This window comes from Triticum dicoccoides, chromosome 2A, assembly GCF_002162155.2.
Source record: "Triticum dicoccoides isolate Atlit2015 ecotype Zavitan chromosome 2A, WEW_v2.0, whole genome shotgun sequence".
Lineage (NCBI taxonomy): Eukaryota > Viridiplantae > Streptophyta > Magnoliopsida > Poales > Poaceae > Triticum > Triticum dicoccoides.
The window spans coordinates 770,728,161-770,737,734 of record NC_041382.1 but is presented as its reverse complement, the minus strand read 5'-3'; positions in this window follow the sequence as shown (position 1 = coordinate 770,737,734).

Genomic DNA, 9,574 nt, shown 5'->3' with positions numbered 1-9,574 from the left:
ACATTGTGGTGTTCCAGGTGGCGTGAGTAGTGAAACTATTTCACATTGTTTTTAACTGAAGGCCAAACTCGTAACACAAATATTTTACTTCTGCGATCATATCGTAGAAACTTTTATTTTTTGTTACGATGATTATCCACTTCACTCTGAAATTCTTTGAACTTTTCAAATGTTTCAGACTTGTGTTTCATCAAGTAGATATACTCATATCTGCTCAAATCATCTGTGAAGATCAGAAAATAATGATACCTGCCGCGAGTCTCAATATTCATCGGACCACATACATCAATATGTATGATTTCCAACAAATCTGTTGCTCGCTCCATTGTTCCAGAGAACAGAGTCTTAGTCATCTTGCCCATGAGGCATGGTTCGTAAGCATCAACTGATTCATAATCAAGTGATTCCAAAAGCCCATCAGCATGGATTTTCTTCATGTGCTTTACATGAATATGACCTAAACGGCAATGCCACAAATAAGTTGCACTATCATTATTAACTTTGCATCTTTTGGTTTCAATATTATGAATATGTGTATCACTACGATCGAGATCCAACAAACCATTTTCATTGGGTGTGTAACCATATAAGGTTTTATTCATGTAAACAGAACAACAATTTATTCTCTTACTTAAATGAATAACCGTATTGCAATAAACATGATCAAATCATAGTCATGCTCAACGCAAACACCAAATAACACTTATTTAGGTTCAACACTAATCCCAAAAGTATAGGGAGTGTGCGATGATGATCATATCAATCTTGGAACCACTTCCAACACACATCGTCACTTCACCCTTAACTAGTCTATGTTCATTCTGCAATTCCCGTTTCGAGTTACTACTCTTAGCAACTGAACCAGTATCAAATACCGAGGGGTTGCTACGAACACTAGTAAAATACACATCAATAATCTGTATATCAAATATACCTTTGTTCACTTTGCCATCCTTCTTATCCGCCAAATACTTGGGGCAGTTCCGCTTCCAGTGACCAGTCCCTTTGCAGTAGAAGCACTTAGTCTCAGGCTTAGGACCAGACTTGGGGTTCTTCACTTGAGCAGCAACTTGCTCGCCGTTCTTCTTGAAGTTCCCCTTCTTCCCTTTGCCCTAAACTAGTGGTCTTGTCTACCATCAAACTTGATATTTTTCTTGATTTCTACCTTCGTCGATTTCAGCATTACGAAGAGCTTGGGAATCATTTCCGTTATCCCTTGCATATCATAGTTCATCACGAAGTTCTACTAACTTGGTGATGGTGACTAGAGAATTCTGTCAATCACTATTTTATCTGGAAGATTAACTCCCACTTGATTCAAGCGATTGTAGTACCCAGACAATCTGAGCACATGCTCACTGCTTGAGCTATTCTCCTCCATCTTTTAGCTATAGAACTTGTTGGAGACTTCATATCTCTCAACTCGGGTATTTGCTTGAAATATTAACTTCAACTCCTGGAAAATCTCATATGGTCCATGACGTTCAAAACGTCTTTGAAGTCCCGATTCTAAGCCGTTTAAGCATGGTGCACTAAACTAGCAAGTAGTCATCATATTGAGCTAGCCAAATGTTCATAACATGTGCATATGCTCCTGCAATAGGTTTGCCACCTAGCGGTGCATCAAAGACATAATTCTTCTGTGCAGCAATGAGGAAAAACCTCAGATCACGGATCCAATCCGCATCATTGCTACTAACATCTTTCAACTTAGTTTTCTCTAGGAACATATCAAAAATAAAACAGGAGAGCTAAACGCGAGCTATTGATCTACAACATAGATATGCTAATACTACCAGGACTATGTTCATGATAAATTAAAGTTCAATTAATCATATTACTTAAGAACTCCCACTTAGATAGATATCCCTCTAATCCTCTAAGTGATCACGTGATCCAAATCAACTAAACCATGTCCGATCATCACGTGAGATGGAGTAGTTTCAATGGTGAACATCACTATGTTGATCATATCTACTATATGATTCACGCTCGACCTTTCGGTCTCCGTGTTCCGAGGCCATATCTGTTATATGCTAGGCTCATCAAGTTTAACCTGAGTATTCTGCGTGTGCAACTGTTTTGCACCCGTTGTATTTGAACGTAGAGCCTATCACACCCGATCATCACGTGGTGTCTTAGCACGAAGAACTTTCGCAACGGTGCATACTCAGGGAGAACACTTATACTTTGATAATTTAGTGAGGGATCATCTTATAATGCTACCGTCAATCAAAGCAAGATAAGATGCATAAAAGATAAACAACACATGCAATCAATATAAGTGATATGATATGGCCATCATCATCTTGTACTTATGATCTCCATCTCCGAAGTACCGTCATGATCACCATCGTCACCGGCACGACACCTTGATCTCCATCTTAGCATCGTTGTCGTCTCGCCAATCTTATGCTTCCACGACTATCGCTACCGCTTAGTGATAAAGTAAAGCATTACAACGCGATTACATTGCATACAATAAAGCGACAACCATATGGCTCCTGCTAGTTGCCGATAAATCGGTTACAAAACATGATCATCTCATACAATAAAATTTAGCATCATGTCTTGACCATATCACATCACAACATGCCCTGCAAAAACAAGTTAGACATACTCTACTTTGTTGTTGCAAGTTTTACGTGGCTGCTATGGGCTTAGCAAGAACCGTTCTTACCTACGCATCAAAACCACAATGATAGTTTGTCAAGTTGGTGCTGTTTTAACCTTCGTAAGGACCAGGCATAGCCACACTTGGTTCAACTAAAGTTGGAGAAACTGACACCCGCCAGCCACCTGTGTGCAAAGCACGTCGGTAGAACCAGTCTCGCATAAGCGTACGCGTAATGTCGGTCCGGGCTGCTTCATCCAACAATACCGCCGAACCGAAGTATGACATGCTGGTAAGCAGTATGACTTATATCGCCCACAACTCACTTGTGTTCTACTCGTGCATAACATCAACGCATAAAACCTAGGCTCGGATGCCACTGAAGGGGAACGTAGTAATATAAAAATTTCCTACGCACACGCAAGATCATGGTGATGCATAGCAACGAGAGGGGAGAGTGTTGTCTACGTACCCTCGTAGGCCGGAAGCGGAAGCGTTATAACAACACGGTTGATGTAGTCGTACGTCTTCACGATCCGACCGATCAAGTACTGAACGCACGGCACCTCCGAGTTCAGCACACGTTCAGCCCGATGACGTCCCTCGAACTCCGATCCAGCCAAGTGTTGAGGGAGAGTTTCGTCAGCACGACGGCGTGGTGACGATGTTGATGTTCTACCGTCGCAGGGCTTTGCCTGAGAACCGCTACAATATTATCGAAGATTATGGTGGAGGGGGGCACCGCACACGGCTAAGAGAACGATCACGAAGATCAACTTCTGTCTTTGGGGTGCCCCCTGCCCCTGTATATAAAGGAGTGGAGGAGGGGAGGGCCGGCCCTCTCTATGGCGCGCCCTAGGGGAGTCCTACTCCCACCGGGAGTAGGATTCCCCTTTTCCTAGTAGAACTAGGAGCCCTTCCATGTAGGAGTTGGAGGGAAGGAAAGGGAAGGGAAAAGGAGAAGGAAGGAAGGGGGCGCCCCCCTTCCCTAGTCCAATTCGGACCAGACCAAGGGGAGGGGTGCGGCCACCCTTTGAGGCCTTTCTCTCCTTTCCCGTATGGCCCATTAAGGCCCAATACGAATTCCCGTAACTCCCCCGTACTCCCGAAAATACCCGAATCACTCGGAACCTTTCCGAAGTCCGAATATAGTCGTCCAATATATCGATCTTTACGTCTCGACCATTTCGAGACTCCTCGTCATGTCCCCGATCTCATCCGGGACTCCGAACTCCTTCGTTACATCAAAACTCATAAACTCATAATATAACTGTCACCGAAACCTTAAGCGTGCGGACCCTACGGGTTCGAGAACAATGTAGACATGACCGAGACATGTCTCCGGTCAATAACCAATAGCGGAACCTGGATGCTCATATTGGCTCCCACATATTCTACGATGATCTTTATCGGTCAGATCGCATAACAACATACGTTGTTCCCTTTGTCATCGGTATGTTACTTGCCCGAGATTCGATCATCGGTATCTCAATACCTAGTTCAATTTCGTTACCGGCAAGTCTCTTTACTCGTTCCGTAATACATCATCCTGCAACTAACTCATTAGTTGCAATGCTTGCAAGGCTTAAGTGATGTGCATTACCGAGAGGGCCCAGAGATACCTCTCCGACAATCGGAGTGACAAATCCTAATCTCGAAATATGCCAAGCCAACAAGTACCTTCGGAGACACCTGTAGAGCACCTTTATAATCACCCAGTTACCTTGTGACGTTTGGTGGCACACAAAGTGTTCCTCCGGTAAACGGGAGTTGCATAATCTCATAGTCATAGGAACATGTATAAGTCATGAATAAAGCAATAGCAACAAACTAAACGATCAAGTGCTATGCTAACGGAATGGGTCAAGTCAATCACATCATTCTCCTAATGATGTGATCCCGTTAATCAAATGACAACTCATGTCTATGGTTAGGAAACATAACCATCTTTGATCAACGAGCTAGTTAAGTAGAGGCATACTAGTGACACTCTGTTTGTCTATGTATTCACACATGTATTATGTTTCCGGTTAATACGATTCTAGCATGAATAATAAACATTTATCATGATATAAGGAAATAAATAATAACTTTATTATTGCCTCTAGGGCATATTTCCTTAAAGTAGACGGGCCCATCCGTCGGTGGGCCATTACCTAACCTGATCTAACACACGCACACACACACCTGGCCGGCCAAGGACCCGGCCGACAACACACGCGCATGTGTGGGCGTAGGGGCGGGCAGGCATGGCGGCACCTGCGCCGGTGGACGGAGGCGGCGGGGAGCGGTGGCCGGCGGTGAGCGCGGAGCGGCGAGCAGCGGGGGCCTGCAGGGGCGAGCGGAGGGCGGCGACGCGGCTAGGCGTGCGGGCGACACTTGCGATGAGGCGTAGGGGCGCGGGTGGACGCGAGCTCGGGGCTCGGCCGGGCAAGCGAGGGTGACGACAAAGAGCGAGAGGCGGAGGCGGCTCCAGTAGCTAGGTAGCAGCGGCAACTAAGCAAAGCAGCAAGCAAGCAGCGGGCAGGGAAGCAGGGAAGCAGCGAAGCAGCGCAGGAGCGCGGGCGAAGACGGGCGCGGCGGGTGCCGAGCAATGGCAGCAGCGAACGAGCACAGCCGAACCGCAGTGGCTGTAGGTGCGGGCGACGACAGGTGGCGGCGCAGGCAAAGGAGCGGGGCAGGTGAGCGGGACGGGCTCGGTGGCGCGAGTGCGGGTGCACGGCAGCGGACGGAGAGGTCCGGGCGCGTCGGTGGTGACGTCCTACGGCGATGGGAAGAATGAAAAGGAGAAGGGGGAATGTGCGGCGGCTCACAGCGTTGCCGGGGAGAAGCACGGGGAGGCCGGGGAGGTCGTGGTGCGGCAGACCGACGACGAAGTCGCGATGGCCGGGGCGTAGAAGACCGGGTCGAAGGAGACGTTCAATGGTCCCCCCGCCTCGATCCAGGGGCGCAGGCGACGTGGGTGAAGACGAGGGTCCTCCTGGACACCTCGGGTCCGCGAGGGCTGGCCGGTGACCATGGCTTTGGTGAGAGGCGGCGGCGGCTTTGCTCGGGGAAGAAGGAAGCGGTGCAAGGGGGAAAGGGAAAGTGGCGAGGGTTGTCGGGGCCGCGGACGGCTTCTTGTAGGACAACGGGGAGGAGCCGGATGGCCAGCATGTGGCCAAGCGCGGCCATGTCGCCACTGGATGCCTGCCACAGCGTTCCTGTGAACAGAGAAAGAAGATGAGGGGGGAGTCGGGCTGGGCCTCACTGTAGGTTGGGTGGGCTTTGCCATTGTAACACTAGCTTAGCCTTTAACACAATCCTTTTCTGTTACTTATTTCTTTACTGTTTTCTATTTAAATGTAAAACTAAATGAGTTTTGCTAGAGATGAGACTTGTCACATAAATCAAGCACATTATTTCTAGGAGACACAAAAAGTTTGAGGTCAAAAGGAGTTGCCTAACCATTTTTAGAAATTGAAAAGGCCAATTTTAAAAACTGTTGGACCACAAATTGATTCCCAGGGGCATTTTGGGAATTCAAAAGAGGTTGGTCCAAACATGACAAATATCAAGGGATTATTTGCCAGAGCGGCGCGCGCCTGGTTGGACTGGAAATCACCTACCTTGTTGAAGGAGGTAGCTAGGTCTGCTCACCGGCCACGTACACAACGTGCAGGAGTTCCCGGGGAGATGGCCCATGACCCCTGGGGGCATAGGTTTAGTCCGGCGTGCTGGCCTCTCTATTAAGCCTAGGTCGGGTTGCGGCGTATTGTTTGGCCGAGGCAGGGCATGACCCAGGAAAGTGTGTTCGGCCGGAGTTAATCGAGCATGGTGGGTAAGTTGGTGCACCCCTGCAGGGAAGAAAACATCTACCGATAGCCTGTCCTACGGTAACGGACACTTGGAGTTGTATCCCGATCGATACAACTAGAACTGGATACTTGAGATGAGACATGGAGATGAGACTTGGATATGACATGATAACTGGATAGTATGGCTCTGGGATTGCTTTCTCGCAGGTAGTCGAGGAAGGATCTCTGGCCGAGGTTGATAACATTACTGCTACTTTACTTTGTGCTACTCTACTCCCTCCTGTTCCCGCAAGATGGTGGATTCCAGAAGATGCTAGTCTTCGATAGGCTAGGCTTTCCCCTTCTCGTCTGGCATTCTGCAGTTTAGTCCACAGATACAACTCATTCCTTTGATACAGATGCATACTTAGTTTAGATCTAATGTAAGTCTTGCGAGTACCTTGGATGAGTACTCACGGTTGCTTTGCTACTTCCTTTTCCCCCATACCCGATTGTTGCGACCAGATGACGGATCCCAGGAGCCAGACGACACCACTGATGACTACTTCTACCCCGAGGGTGCCTACTACTACGTGACGACCGCTGACGACTTGGAGTAGTTAGGAGGCTCCCAGGCAGGAGGCCTTGCCTTTTCGATCGATGCTGCTTTTGTGCTAGCCTTCTTAAGGCAAACTTTTCTATCTTATGTCTGTACTCAGATATGTTGCTTCCGCTGACTCTTGTGTATTTGAGCTTATGTATTCGAGCCCTCGAGGCCCCTGGCTTGTAATATAAAGCTTGTATTATTTTAATTTGTGTCTAGCGTTGTGTTGTGATATCTTCCCATGAGTCCTTGATCTTGATCGTACACATTTGCGTGTATGATTAGTGTACGATTGAATCGAGGGCGTCACATTGCCCTAGCCCTCTAATGTTCCAAATGAGACCTATCATACTAATTAATTTTGAAAGGGTGGGATAAGCCACAAGGCCTAGCTTTAGTTAGAACAGCATGTGTCCCCCCTAGTAGCATCAAAAGTGCCAACTGGCTCCAAGGGAAGGACATCCTTAGGTGTACTAGCTAAATCATTAGAGTCAAAATCAAGATTATCAGGAAGTACAATTTCAGGATTATTATTGGCAAAAACCAAACACCTCTCTTTCTCCACAACAATCATATCATCAATGGCAAAAGACTTTTGATTATCATCCCCCCAATTATCAAATTCATTTGACTCATTTGACTAGCAAGAATAGATTTATCCATAGTAGAAAAGGATTTACCTTTGAATGTTTGTGGGATCTCCAAGTTCTTCTTCCTTTTATATGCAGCCGCTTTCTCTATAATGTTCACATTGCCATGCCCTCTAGTATTAGGCCTTTTAGCTAGCACAGGACCCCATTTAGGCTTCTTCTCATGGATATTCTCATCATTTTGGGTTTGGTTAAGCGATTCCAGCAGTGATCTTTTCCAAGACTCACTTTGTAAGATTTGGACAGCCTCAAGAGGGAGAACCCCCAACTCTTCTTCCTTTGAATCCTCATTTTCAGAGTCAGAAACATCAACCGATCTTAATAGATCCTCATAGTATTCCATACTACTAGTTTTCTTCTCAGGGGTCATGTAAGCAACATTTTCCCCAAGTGGAGTTTCTGGAACCATCATTTTCCCTCTTTCTTTTCCTTCCTATCAGAAATGTGGTTTTGTTCTTTGAGGTTACCAGCAAAGCCAGTGTGCCCAGCAGATGATGAATCCTCAAAATCAACAGCAGCCAAAGCACACTTCATGATGAACTCCTCCTGATCAGTATCATTTCCATATCCCATTGGTGTAACCACCCCCTTCTGACTACCAGATTTGTTTGAAGTTACGTGTTTAGTTGTAAAATTAGCTTTGTCTAGTTCATCAATTACCTGATCATCTTCACCTGATCCTTCAGAAGCATGCTCCTCTTGAGCTCCATTCTCTTTTTCAGTCTGTTCTTCCTCAGCACCCTCATCTTCCTCATTACCATCCTCATCCTCATCCAAGTCAATGACAGAGTCAACACCTCCCGCTTGCTCAAAACCTTCCACAGTAAAACCAAGTAGAAACAGTTTTTTCTTCATCTCAATCAATCTCTCAAAAGGAATCTTGGTTGGGTCTCTGCAGGCTATTTTGATTCTGACATTCTCAAAGAAAGTTCTAAACATACCATTCCAGTCCACATCTGTAAGCACTCCAAACAGTGAAGCAATTTGGGCAAACACCTTCTAGGTACACCACTTGGGAGGAATCTCCTCAATCAGCACCCATGCTTCAACCAACTCTCCAAAAGGCTCACACCCCCTTTCCATTCAGTCAGTGTCACATTCACATCTTGCGGCAGGGAGAACCCAGGTAATTCAATGAGGTCCTCCACTTTCTTCCAAGGGGGAAATCTAACTAAAAACGTCTTACTGGAGAGCCCTCTGATTTGCCAAGGCCAGTGTTTAGTTTTGCAAAAAGTAGCAGATAACAGTTCCATCAGCTTAGCACAGTCCACTTCTCCTTTCAGAATGTTAACCACCGCATAATTCTGGAAGTTTAGCCATTTTGACTCATTTGCAACTGGAACATCTACATGGTAAAAACCAAGGCCTTGAGCTCCGCTACCAAAAAAGGCAGCAGTAGGTTGAATCTTAGACCATGCGGCACAATTATTCACATTGTGATTCTGTTGATAAATAAAGCAGGCTTTTGGCTTCACGCAATTTCCCACATAATGCCCAGGTCCACCACAATTAAAACATATCATGTCCTTATACCTAGGATCAAGGACTTGTTCCACTTCGACCTCGATGGATTGGGATGATTGTACCTGAGCGGAACCAGCAGTGGATGTTGTAGATCTGGTAGGTTTGGGGGCAGGGACAAATTCTTTTGCGATAGGGACAGATGTTTTCCGCCCAGCAAAATAAGTGGGTTTCTGACCCACTCATTTTGACTAACCAGCAGCAAGATTGCCGCTCCCTCCTGCACGGCGTTCGGCCATCTTCACCCCTCGCTTGACAGCTTCCGCAAAAGAGATTGAACCAGGGCTAATCCCTTCACGAACCACTTTGATTTGTTTTGGGGGTGGATCAAATGGTCGACGGGATGCAGGGAAACAATCCGCAGCCGAGAAGGAGTTTTTCTCAACCAAATCTCTCCGGATCTAGCAAA